This window comes from Parasteatoda tepidariorum, chromosome 8, assembly GCF_043381705.1.
Source record: "Parasteatoda tepidariorum isolate YZ-2023 chromosome 8, CAS_Ptep_4.0, whole genome shotgun sequence".
Classification (NCBI taxonomy): domain Eukaryota; kingdom Metazoa; phylum Arthropoda; class Arachnida; order Araneae; family Theridiidae; genus Parasteatoda; species Parasteatoda tepidariorum.
In genome coordinates this window covers 10,262,258-10,276,551 of record NC_092211.1, presented here as the reverse complement: position 1 = coordinate 10,276,551, position 14,294 = coordinate 10,262,258, and the positions used below count along the sequence as shown (strand labels likewise).

The 14,294-nt window shown below is 32.7% G+C and overlaps 1 protein-coding gene and 1 long non-coding RNA gene across 2 annotated transcripts in view; both read left to right on the top strand.

The window, feature by feature from the left end:
• Positions 1-14,294, top strand: part of LOC110282386 (alkaline phosphatase, tissue-nonspecific isozyme) — a 68,098-nt gene that overhangs the window by 23,104 nt on the left and 30,700 nt on the right. The window lies entirely within an intron of this gene.
• LOC139426267 (uncharacterized) lies at positions 8,731-10,932 on the top strand. Its single transcript, XR_011637513.1, has 2 exons — positions 8,731-8,951; positions 10,750-10,932. It is a non-coding gene; the product is annotated as an uncharacterized lncRNA (long non-coding RNA).

The window sequence follows — 14,294 nt, the reverse complement described above, 5'->3', positions numbered from 1 at the left end:
CTCAAGTGTATTTTTCGACAGTTGGATTGTTGTTTTTTTTCTATGAAAGTGAGGTGTTCGATGATCTAATTTCAGGATTATTATTTGTAATTTGGTTTGGGGTCTATCGCAAGTCTTGGGCCTATGACATGTGCCTTTGGGAGATAAATTTTTTAGGAAAATTACATCTTTCGAAGATTTAAAGTTTCGATGGGAGAAGCGTAGTCGGAACTCTAGTGCATTGCTTTTTATTGCAATTGCTAATTTTTCAGCTTGAATATGTTTTATTGCAAATTATTTAGTTTGTAATTACATAAATTATTTGATTATGAAAAGCTTTTTTTTATCGTTGTGTTAAGCCGACCGTTTAAATTTCAATTAAAACTATTCGAATATTAAAGTCCTTTTTAAATAATTTCATCATACCAGTGATTAAGGAAATTTTTCAAATTTGAATAAAATAAGGCGTGTTTTTTTCTTGAAAGGATTGGATTCATTTTAGTACAATTTAATTTGATATTACTTCTAAATAATCTTTTTTTTTTCAGTCGTAACGACATTCATCGTATTCATCACGAACACATTAAATATTATATTTCTGTGTATTACGGAATTGTTACGGAATGGGTTTTTATTCAGGAGATTTTTTATATACTTCCTATTTGTATTTATTTTAAACGTATTGCATTACAATGTTAACCAATTGATACACGAACGTAAACAAATGCAAACTGGTTTCAGTCTCGTAAAAACAATAAAGCTGTATAGTATCACGTGATAATTAAGATTTTACTTAGAATCTTACAGTGCGTCTAATAATTTGACCAGATACTGTAGAAACTTCCATAACACTAAAAGTCAATAACCCTAAAGATACACGACATTGAATACTTCCTAAAAACTATTCTTTTCGATTTTTAATACCACTTTTTATTTTAAAAAAAATAGAATGATTCATGAAAAGTGTCACCCATTATTCAGATTTTGGAATTTCAGGAAGCATCTATATCATTTATGCTACATTATGCATTCACTTTCAAGAGAAATATCGAATAGAATAAAATGATTAATGCGATAACATCGAGATGTTCTGGTTCAGCAAGTTCTCCCGCTGTCACCACCAATCTCACACACCTAAACAACACTTTTGGTGCGCACTTGCCCCTATCGTTTGCCAAGTCATAGAACAATATCTGCTAAATCGTTTCTATCTTTCCTAATCTGGGCTATTGACACCACTTTCACGTTCGATGGAACAAAGTGGAACGGGTCCCATCCGATGCAACATGTGACCTTCACATTCTTGTTGACCTTTCATTAAATGTTAAAAGATCAAAGATTCGATTCACTTTCTAATGATCTAGAATCACGCAACCCTTCTTTGCTCGTAACGGTATTTAAATAAAGATGTTCGAGTCGATCCTTAAAAAAACATCAGTTGGAGGCAAGACCTGTCAAGCTATGTTTCCATTCAGAACCCTTAAGCGCTGTTCGAAATTCTCCGGTAAAATGGTTAAATGACAATTTATTTAATTGTTATTTTACCATTTTCAAACAAAACAGTCAAATAACCGTAAATAAGATGGTATTCAAACTGTTAACTGTGAGAAAAATCGTTAATTAACTGATTTTACCTAATGCCGTTAAACAGCCAGAATTTTATAGCCCCACCTACTGAAGCTACTTAGTTCCTTGCTGTTGGGTACATATTATAGCTGAGATGGCTAATCTGTCAATCTCATGAAAGATGGAACAGGGGTTCGTGTCCCAGTGTCGACATTTCCTCCATTCCTTTCAACAATGAAGAGTTTGCAGTGTCCTTCACTCCCCAATTTGTGACTCTGGTCTATTAGAGTACGATACTCCGATTTGCGCATAGATGGCAGCACTAGAAAGCCATTAAACTATCTCCAAGTCCAACTAAATTTTATTTTTCTAGTTTTGAAACTATGCTAGTTGTAAATGGTTTAAAAACTGTATAGTTTAACCATACTAGTTGCAAACTGTTTCAAAACCGTAAAGATAAAAAATGTTCTTTGATGTAAACTTTATGGTTAATTGCATGGACAAGCTGCTATTTATTTTACCATAATTTTAGAATGAAAATTCCAACAGCGTATTTGCACTTTTTAAAGCACTAGAATTCTTCATCCCCTGCTAGCTCCGATTACCCAACCCCATATTCCTCATTGTTCATTTTTTCTTAGACGTCAATATTTTCATAAAAACACAGAACGTTTTGGTTTCAACATATACAATTATTGTAGTGGAATATTTTGCTAATGTGTTAATGGTAACGAAATAGTCAATTACCTAAATTCGAAAAATTATCATCTGTACTGTCAAAAACCTGGTGAATACAGGATTATGAGATTCAATAAGAATAAATAAATTAGAAGTAATTTTACTCGTTGAAGAATTTTATAACAATTCAATTAGGAAACGGTTTTTAGTGTTATTCACAAAGTGTTTTTTTTTTCTTTTTCAAAAATTTCACTATGATCACTATGTTAAGATTTATATCTGGTATCATATAATCTCTCTCTTTTGCTACTTTTAATTGACATTTACTAGAGCGTGAATTATATAAAATAGAGATCTCGAGAGAAAAAAAAAGAATTCTGCGAGTATAGATAAATAGTCGATATTTAAATAGGAAAAAAAAACACTTAAACTTGCAATAGTTTTCGAACAAATAGGAATTTTGATAGAAACTCTCTTTAAATTATAATACGAAATGGTCATATCATCACGTCAAATTTCGATGACCAAAATCTTTCCTTATATAACAGTTATTTAGGTCAAAATTTAAGTTTAACAGTTGCTAATTCAGCAACTAACTATCGAATTGTAAATTTTTTTATTCCATTGAAGTTTGTACATTTTTCTACACAACTTCTGAACTGCAAGTTTCTATGTCTGATAGATTTGCAGCAAACCAAAATGTAACTAATAACATCTTGTAGAACGGCGCGTATGGCATTTTTTTCCAACAAGATTAACAGTTAATAGTTCTCAAACAAATTATCCAATGTTAATTTATTTTTTATTCCATCTTAATTAATTCATCTCTTTTCATCATATTCCATCGTAATTAATTTATTTCCATCATATTCCATCGTAATTAATTCATTTATTTTCATCACATTCCATCGTAATCAATTCATTTCTTTCCATCATATTCCATCGCAATTAATTCATTTCTTTCCCTCGGCGGCGCCCCTTATGATTTTTTTTTATACTAAGAGAAAATTCTCTACATTATCAGGGGTCTGTCCAGACATTTTGTGAAAGGTCCGTTTTTCGTGAAATTGTGAAAAAATTACTCACATTCTTTCAACCAGGGTCCGCTTTTACAAATTGTGCAAATAGGGTCCGTTTTTGCAAAAAAAAAAAAAATTTCAAGGAGTTTTTAAATTGTAAAGACATACAAGATTGTGCNGCAAATTTCTATGTCTGATAGATTTGCAGCAAACCAAAATGTAACTAATAACATCTTGTAGAACGGCGCGTATGGCATTTTTTTCCAACAAGATTAACTGTTAATAGTTCTCAAACAAATTATCCAATGTTAATTTAGTTTTTATTCCATCTTAATTAATTCATCTCTTTCCATCATATTCCATCGTAATTAATTAATTTATTTCCATCATATTCCATCGTAGTTAATTCATTTCTTTCCATCATATTCCATCGTAATTAATTCATTTATTTCCATCATATTCCATCGTAATTAATTCATTTATTTCCTTCACATTCCATCGTAATTAATTCATTTATTTTCATCATACTCCATAGTAATTAATTCATTTATTTCCATCATATTCCATCGTAATTCATTTCTTTCCATCATATTCCATCGCAATTAATTCATTTCTTTCCATCCCTTCTAAAATGTGTAGTTTTGTATGCAGCAAAACAAAATGTAACAATAAGTTGAAAACCCGGAACAGCAGTGGCGGCGCCCCTTATGATTTTTTTTTATACTAAGAGAAAATTTTCTACATTATTAAACTTATTATTAAAATTGTTAAACTTGCTCACTTTTACATCTTTGTAAGAGCAAGAATGTCTATAAATCTTGGATTTTTCTTTTATTTTCACCATTTATTTATTGAAAGTAATTTGATTTAGGGAAGAAGGGATGTACGTTATTATGAAGTTTTCAAAAACATTATTTTTATTAAATTTGACAAAGTCAAAAAAAAAAAACAACCCAGACATATAAAAATACTTTATATTAACCACGCATACACTTACGTTCCAATATTTGCGGTATAATCGCCATATGCCTTCCTTTCTTAGTAATGCAACAGCACAACACATTCAGAATCAAGAAACATGAAGTTCGGTCATTTGATCGGCTATAGTAGAAATCGGTATACATTAAGTTCTGATATGTTTAGTGTTATGGAGAAAACATAAGAAGATAAATAACATAAGGGTAGACCAGAGAAAACAAAAATTGGAATTTAGTGTTGAAGTATGAAGCAGCCCATATGACATGCTGCATGCAATAAAAAAAATCTATAAGTTGAAGAACCTGGTTATGTTTCGAGAGACACAATTTTTAGCCACTTAAAAAAATAACATAAAAAAAGAAAGGAACAAAAAAAAGAAAACCACAAATAACTGTTATGACATCTGTCATTGTTCAAGAAGAAGAAAATAAAGTCGGCCTGCATCATTTTCTGCCACAATTACCTTTGCTTCACTCTATGATTGTCTAAAATGTTTCGCATTTTTCTCGCCAAATTTCAGGCCTCTTTAGAGACAAATTGTCCGGGAAATATTAAATTACTGATCTTTGACAGTAAGTGAAGTCTCCATCGTGTTCCCCTTGTTATTAAATTATTGCTTTTCAAAAATTTCATGCACGATCCACGCCAAAATGGATTTTAAAAAGTCAATTTCTCCGCCCCCTGAAACGTTTTACAACGCCTGAATTATTAGACAAAAGTTTTTTTTTTCTTTCTTTCAAGTTGTAAAAGGAGAAAAAAAAATTGAAAGATTTTATTACATAATTATGACGAATATATTATTATGTTGTAATTTTATTGACAAATTAACGAACCAACTTCGCAAAAACAATAAAAAAAAATCTTGCAATTCACTTGATCGTGTTAAAATTATTTTCGTAAATTGCAAACGCCGAGAGGAAAACTGTTAAATTTCTTTTTAATTTGTTTAAACCTTTTATTATTATTCGAATGAAAATTTTGTTTACTACATTTTATTTTGAAATCGGGAAGTTTCTTCAAAGAAAAATGCGTGTTTAGGTTTAGGTCTCATTGAAATATTTTCAAAATCAGAATCATTGCTTTGAAAATCAAATTTGACAAAAAAAATTACTATTATTTGCACAGATCTTATATTGTAAACTGGTAATCTTGACTTCCAAATGCTTAATTTGTTTTGCAAAAGGTTCAAATCCATTTTTTTTGTTCATTAATACTTCACCTGTTTTAATCACTTTTGACGCTTAATGTTGCGTGTAGCATTGTAACGTTCCTTCTTTATTGTGGCTTATTAAATTTAAAAAGAAAAATGTTTAATATTCTTTCTTATATACGCGAAAAAAAAATGGTATCTCTTTTTTAGAGAGGGAAAATTCAAAACACATTGGAAAAATATTTGTAAATAAACAGAAGAAAATATTTATATTCTTATTAGAGTTAAAACCTAATGCCTGAGAAATAGTTTTACTAAATTTAATGTAACTTGAAAGGCCTATTTTAAACTTTACTTTCCGTGGTTTTAAGAATCATATATAACTTCAAACATTAAAATAAGCCAAAAGTATACATAAGCTCATAATTTTACATAATTTAATTTTTGCAAAAAATGTTTTTTGACAGCAGTTTTTCTCGAACAATTTTAAGTTTTAATAAAAATCATTATTTAGAAACTAAAAAACGCAAAACAAAGAATGCTTACGGAGAAAAAAAAACTAAAAATTCCTCACATTAAAATAAAAACTTTCATGTTCTTTTTATTCATAATCGGACGTAGTTAGGCATTTATTAAGTTTTCATTTAGTTCTATCATAATCATTGGCAGAGTCAAACGTCATTTTCTTAGTAGTAAATAAGAAGCACAATTTCCCTAAGGAAAAGGCAGAAAAACTTGAAAAAACTAAGTAGAACATTGGTAAATCGGTTTTCTTTCTACAGAAGACCCTAAACATTTGAAGAACAATTTCTCAATAATTTTAACCTTTCTATTATTAACAAGCTTGCAACCGATAACTTCCGATTTCGTGATCGCATATTGTTACAGATGTGTGTATTACGGTAAAATACATTTTTTTTTTTGTCTTCAATTCATTACAAATTAAAGTGAAGTTGCTGACTTCACTCCAATCAATAAATGTAATTTCGGAACATGCAGAATTGTAATAGTTATGGAACAGTATATACAGGGTGTTTATAAAGTCCCGGACCCATTTTGATGTTTAATAACTCATAAAATAATAAAGATAGATTAAAATTAATAACATAAATGGCTAGATAGACTCAAAAAGTTTCCTGACCGTTGTCAATAAACTTGCACGTGTGCCCCCTTCGCCACACGGAGAATATCAAGTCGATAGTCAATTTCACGGCAAGCATGTCGGCATCCACAGAGGCTATTGCGGTTGTAATTCTGGCTTTTAGGTCATTAATGTTCGACACGATCTTCCTGTAAACATTTTCCTTTATAAATCCCCAAAGAAAAAAGTCCAGCGGCGTTATATCAGGTGATCTGGGTGGCCAAGGAATTGGACCTCCTCGCCCTATCCACCTTCCTGGAAAATGGTCATTCAAAGAACTACGAACGATGATACCCCAATGAGGTGGTGCATCATCGTGTTGCGAAAAGACACGTGGCTGAAGCTCTTCTAGTTGTGAAAATACGAAGGTATATAANCTACTAACCACCTCATTGGGGTATCATCGTTCGTAGTTCTTTGAATGACCATTTTCCAGGATTGGTTATAATGGTATATAATGTTCCACTTATATATTCTTGGGTTCAACTACGTCATTTTCCGGCCATTTTCTCGACAGTTATACGGGGGTTTTTTTCACTTAGTTTTTCAAATAACGGTAATTTTAATATGTCATGAAGATACGTAAATTTCAAATATTGACTAATCACTTTTTAACTTGCTCAATTCGTGACTTTGTCGTCATAAATCAACGCCATTTTCTAATTGAATCGTTTTCTCAGCACTTATTACAGTTAGTAATTTATCAGACGTTCGGCCGGGCAATTTCCACACATTTTTAAAATCTCGATACTTTAAATACAATATTATTACTACCGATGTATTCGGAATTGCGCGTTTAAGCATTTAAACTTTCATAAAAGTATAAATTTTTTATGTTTACCATTCAATTATTGTCTTATTGCGATAAGTCACACAGGAATGATTAAGATGAATTTTCTGCATCACAAAATGCATTACGATACCACTTTTAAAAAAATGCTTGTATGAACTTTGATCTTGCTTGTAGTATTTCTTAACACTAGCAGGTTTTAACACTGATTCTAACAAATGAAACCATACTTTCATCATGAGCATTTCCATTAAAATAATGGGATACCTGCAAGTGACGTAGAATGGGTATCTCGATCCCAATTGGTTTTTGAAACGTAACATTTGCTTATGTTAGCAACTATTCTTTCTATTCTATTTCGAGTAAGCCAAGCCTGTCATGTATCAATTCTCTTAAGTGACCTTTTACTATATTCTTTCACGTAGATTCCTTCACAAAGATTTCGATTATTTCACTTCATATTTCTAAATTAACACAAAGACCAGCACGAAGTAATGTAGAACATAAATAATTATGCATTAAAGTTGTCGGGTACACAAAACAAACATATATATACATATATATGCATATATACTACATATATAAACATATATATTACAATAAAATAGATAAACAAACATTAAATTTGTGACTAGTGGCGCAGGTAGTTTGTCGTCGGCCTTCTGAGCCCAAGTCTCGATCCCCGGCCCAGGCACCGGATTTTCGGGATGCAGAAAATCCTCAGCGGCCATGTCGTATGATTATGCGGCATGTAAAAGATCCCTGGAGTGCCTTATTGGCTCTTGGCATTTCCGGCAAAATTAAATTCCTAGTGCACTTTAGCATCCAAATAGAGTCTCGGTGCTGCCATCTAGNACCGAAACAGTTCGGAGTCTTCGCTCCATTCGCATTGTGCATTTTTAGGCCTATTGGGGCAAAGATTGAATTTCTTGCTAAGGATACTATTGTTAGATTTCATACACTGGATATATTTTATAGCTGCTCCTGTCTAAGAAAAGAACCACGTCGTATAAATAGCTTATTTATAAAAATTATGACTAATCTCATTTAAATTATTATAATAAATATTAGCATTATCTCGAGAATTTGTAAATACTTCAATTGCTCATTAACGACGTCCCTTTCTTAGAATTCACAGCTTTCATATATATATATATATATATTAAATCTAAGTTAAGTAAAAGACGTAGACGAGAAAGAATTATATTTTAACAAGTTTAATGTGTTATGCAATGCAGTGTTGTATTTAATTAATGTTCTAACTTATATGGATAGACTTAGCTCAACTTTAACACTCCATCTTGTTTATAAGCGAGCAGCTGGCACTGAGGTTATAAGTCACGTGTCGGTGTATCTATGATCATCTTCTCTAGCTACAGGTACCCAATTCGATAGCAATCTATAGTTTTTTTTTTCCTTTCTTATATAGAAAGAAGAAGAAGTGAAGAAAAGACCAATTTATAAAAGCACAATATGGGGCCAAACTTGTTGCTGTGAAGATTATGTAATTAAAGAATGTTCCCTTCCTGAATTAAATGATGGTGAATATCTAGTATGGGAAAATATGGGTGCATACACTTTAGCACTGGCCTCTGAATTTACGATTGTCCCAATTCCACAAGCCAAGAGAGTATTTATTAAAAATTCAAGGTAAAACAATTTTTAGTTTATGTTTTTAAGTATATAATTTTTTAAAACTTATAATATGACCCAAGAGACTGAAGATATTACTTGAATCGAAACTTCATTCCATTCAAAAATATAAGAATTCGAAATATCAGTCGACAAGTTTCAAGCTCTCAAAAACAGACGCCCATTTTCAAGCCTTGCCAGACATGAATGAAACGAAACAAAAGTGGTCTGAAATATAAAACTTATAGTTGCTAATGAAAAATAGAAAAATAAGGGTGATGAAAAAAACTAAAAAACGACAGTAGCCAGAGAAAAAAAAGATGAAAAACAGAACACGAAAAACCACAGAAGCCGAGCGACCACAAAGCGACTAAAATGCATTTCCAGAGTTCAAGAAATCCCTTTGGTTTTTCTCTCATTGACGTCTGACAAGTTTTGAAAACGGGTGCCTGTTTTTGAATGCTTAAAACATGTCAACAGTTATTTCCAGAGCCGTGACGGCTCAGAGGATAGACTGTTCACCTGCCAATGAGGTGAACCGGGTTCGAATCCCAGCGATGTATGGTCGAGACAAATGCTTCGTCTGGCTTGCATCCACCACAGTGATTACGTAAAGTATCCACAGTGGTAGACGGATCATGAGTTAGAGTTCCTCTGCCGCCGGGCTGACCGTGGGAAGTTTTCGTGGTTTTCCTCTCCATGTAACACAAATACAGGTTAATAAATTTTTTCTATACTTGATCCAGGAGTTCCCTTGTCTTATGGTTTGTGTTCAAAATTACAAGGCTACGGATTTAAACATTAGTAGTTGTAAACCCAAAATTGGGTCGGCTGTTAAACGACGGTAATAAAACTGTTTTTTCCAATCTGTATATTTTTGAAGTAAATGTAAGAGTTTTGAAGTGTTCCATAACAGCTAGATAAACCGCCGTTATGAATTAATATTCCGCTAGAAAAGCTCTAGAATTTTCTCCTACCCCGATACTTTATAGCTATTACGCAATCCATATTGTGATCCATAGATTTATCGGATTCAACCAATCCTGTCAAGTTCATATTCAGCCAAGATAACTATATTAATTTGCCCGACTATCAGTTCATTGGTGAGAAATTTAAACATTCTAATCTTGGCTCCTCAATACTTATTCTTGTACGAGTACGACCTTTGTTAGGGCAATGGAGAATTAATCAAATTTTCATTTTGTGATGTATCTAAGTTAATTTTTAATCGAGCTTACTGCCAAAACGTAAATTTTTCCTTTTCTTAGCTCTGAAAAAAAACGGTTCTAAAGATTTTGCCGTCCTCAAACATACACAAGTCGGAACTTGTTTAGTAACAGAACCGATTAAACAACATTCCTTGTATCAAAGATCTCAAGAAGCAAACATAAACATTCGAACCGAAACAGTTCGGAGTCTTCGCTCCATTCGCATTGTGCATTTTTAGGCCTATTGGGGCAAAGATTGAATTTCTTGCTAAGGATACTATTGTTAGATTTCATACACTGGATATATTTTATAGCTGCTCCTGTCTAAGAAAAGAACCACGTCGTATAAATAGCTTATTTATAAAAATTATGACTAATCTCATTTAAATTATTATAATAAATATTAGCATTATCTCGAGAATTTGTAAATACTTCAATTGCTCATTAACGACGTCCCTTTCTTAGAATTCACAGCTTTCTTAATTAATTAATAAAATAATTAATTAATAAAATAATTAATTAATGAAAAATTTGTATAATTAATTTTTGATCCCACTATTCCTTTGTCTCGCTTAATATAATATAACCATTTCTCTTATTATTTCCAGGCTGAATCTAGATTGGATTGAAAACCTGGAAGAAGTGGCAGATTTCCTTGGAAACAACGTAGCTCTTATAGAAAATGAAAAAGACCCTTTATAAAATTTCAAGATTTGTCGTAGTTTTAAAATTCTTCAAATATTTTAAAAAAACAGTTTTGATCATAATAAATATCTCTTATATAAAAAGAACTAGGTTGTGTTTCTTTTTAAGTATGAATATCAGCATGAAATAAATAATTCCAAGATACTAAAGCAGAAAGGTATAGGAAAAACTTCATAAGCTTAAAACATGTTTCGTAGCCCTGATCTTCCTCTTTCGGTCAACCTTGGCTACCGAAGTTTTTCCTGTTTTTTTTCTTTCGTTATCTTCAGGGGCTTTAATACTTTTTTCCCCTCTTAGTTTTATTATCTTTATGAAATAAATTTATTTCTACTCTGCTTTCTCTGGCAAAGTTTTATTCTTTTCGTCTTTTAGTTCCTTCTTTTTGTGGAAAATATATTAAGAAAGCGATGTTAATCATTTTTCGATTCCAGCTTTCATCGATCTTTAGAAAAGCATTAAAGTGAACTGTGCGTAGTGGTGGGAGCCTCTTAAATGCTTCGTTTTCTATATTAACATTTTCCTCAATAGAAAACTGTATCATAGATGAAAAAAAACCGATGCAAATTATAGTAATTTTATTTATATTACTGGCGATATATTTATAATAATTTTATTTATTTATTATGTATCTATTTCATTACTAACTCCTCATTTTTTTTTAAAAAAAATGCAAGTTTCCCAAAAAAAACAGAAGTAATTTAATTGAAAATCAATAATCTGAAGAATATGTAAGCAACTACTGTTAATTCCATTGAGCATAGGATTAATATTTTTTTCCCTTTCAGTTAAGAATATTTGGTAAATTTGTCTTAAAAGTAAGATCTTTATGCTACAATTAACCAGTGTGACGACTTTTATTAAACAAAAAAACTCTTGGGGTGCCTTGTTGCTTACATGAACTTTAATTATCCGCTTTACGGACTTTTACTCTTTCACTTATTTTACACTATAATATTTTAAATCGTAAACCTTTTGACCCAGAATTTTTATTAATATAATTTTTATATTTTTCTCAATATTTTAAATAAATTTAAGTCAAAATAAGTGAAAATAATATATTTAGCATTTCAATAACTTATGGTTACGATTTCGAAAAACAACATGAAGCAACGTTGTCTTCCCTGCATAAAAAGTACAATTTTCCAAACATGACACTTCCGAACAATCTTCAAATGTGCACTTATTTTCAGTTATTTAGATTCAAAATAAGAGAAACAATTCATTATTGAAATTACTAAATAAATTATTAATATATTCCTGAATAAAAATTATTGATACATTTTTATGAATTTATTATGTAATTATGTTAAAAGGAAATTACATTTTTTTTAAGAATTGAAAAAACTAATGACTTCAAACAATGATTATAATAATAAAAGTATTTCACCTGACGCTATTTAAAAGCTAATTTTTTTTTTAAACAAAATTCTTTTTATTCAAATGTTAATGTAACCTTTCGAAGATTTCTTATAAAAGATGACAAGGATCTTGACCAATAACTTTCGATCAATTTTTTATGGTCACACAAATTTAAGCAAGTTTGTTGATTATATACACAGTCCAGTCACATTGATGTGACCACCTGTCAAAATCCAGAATAACCACCTTTGGCAGAGCGAACCGCTGCGAGACGTGCAGGAAGAGAGTCAATTAGGTTTCTGAAGGTGTTCACTGGGATGTTGAGCCATGCCGACTCCAGTGCCGTGGCCAGCTGCGCTAGATTACGCGGTTGAGGATCCATGGCGCGAACAACCCGATCGAGGTGGTCCCACAGATTCTCGATTAGGTTTAAATCCGGTGAGTTTGCTGGCCAGGGGAGTACGGTAAATTCCTCTTGATGCTCTTCGAACTACGCACATACACTGCGAGCTGTATGACACCTCGCATTGTCCTGCTGGGAGATGCCATCATTCTGAGGAAAAATCATTCGCATGTAGGAGTGGACATGGTCCGCAAGGACAGATGCGTACTTGTGCTGATCCATCGTGCCTTCCACAATGATGAGTGCACCCAGTGAATGCCAGGAAAACATTCCTGAAACCATAATGCTCCCTCCTCCGGCCTGCAGCCTTCCGACAATTGTTGCAGGATGTTTGCTTTCAGACGTTTCACGCCGTATACGCCAACGTACATCCCTGCGATGGAGCATAAAACGTGATTCATCAGAAAAAGCCACCTGTTGCCACTCTGTGGTCGTCCAGTTGCAGTACTGGCGTGCAAATTCCAGCATTCGTCGCCGATGAACAGCAGTCAGCATAGATGCATTAACCAGGCGTCTGCTGCGGAGGCCCATGCGCAGCAACGTTCGCTGAACAGTGGTTGCGGATACACTCTTGGTAGCCCCTTTATTCATCTGGGTGGTCAGTTGCTCAACAGTTGCAAGTCTATTCACCTGAACGCATCTCTGTAGCCTTCGTTCGCCACTGTCATCTATGGCCCGTGGTACACCACATGTGCCACGCCGCTTGTCTTGTATAGTGACATTTTGCCATGCACGGTATACTTTTATCAAGGCGGCACGCGAATAGTTCACAAAATCAGCCGTTTCCGAAATACTTCCACCCTTGACCCGAAAGCCAATAATCATGCCCTTTTGGACGTCGGATAAATCGCTATGTTTCTGCATTACGCCAACGATTGAAATGCTTTCAGATGCCTTAGGATATCCTATATATACAATCCACTGTAATGTGCTGCCACCTGCCTTCTGTGATTGGTTATTTCACGTTGACGTCGAAAGTAGGTAATGGTCACATTAATGTGACTGGACTGTGTGTATATATAAAGCTCTTTTCTTTCAAGTTCAAAATTTTCCAATTTTCAGTTTTGTCTCATTTTTGCTTTTCAAAAACTATGTAAAGCTCTTTTGTAGCTTATAAAAGGTTAATTTACTTTTGCTATCCATAATGATATACTATTTGTTTTTATACTCTTTGACGGTAGAAATTGCATATCAAAGTTACGTAATTTCCCCACTTTCCTCATCTTTGTTACCATCGAAGGCAAATATTGCTTTTTCCTTATAATAGTGCATTTAATCAGTAAGAAGTTGGAATTTACCAACGTGGGGCAAAAGCATGATTCGCGTAACCATGGTAAAGAGAGGTGGAAAGTCTTGAGAACTGAAACATCGTGTAACTTTGTAAATCCTATTGAATTTGCAAAGAGTTTAGTTAACGGTAGCTGTTCTTTAAATACTCTGTCGTCATAAGAAACAATGATTTTTAGAGAATATTACAGTGTAACCTCTTGGCGGCGATCGCTCATCGTTTCACAGTAAAATGGTAGTTGATGGAGGTTGGTCGTTTTTAGTGGTAACCTCCAATGACTCCAAAATTGTTATCGAAGGTTTGACCTCTCGGGGGCTACCACTCTTCGTTTCACAGTAAAATGGTAGTTGATGGAGGTTGGTCGTTTTTAGTGGTAACCTCCAATGACTCCAAAATTG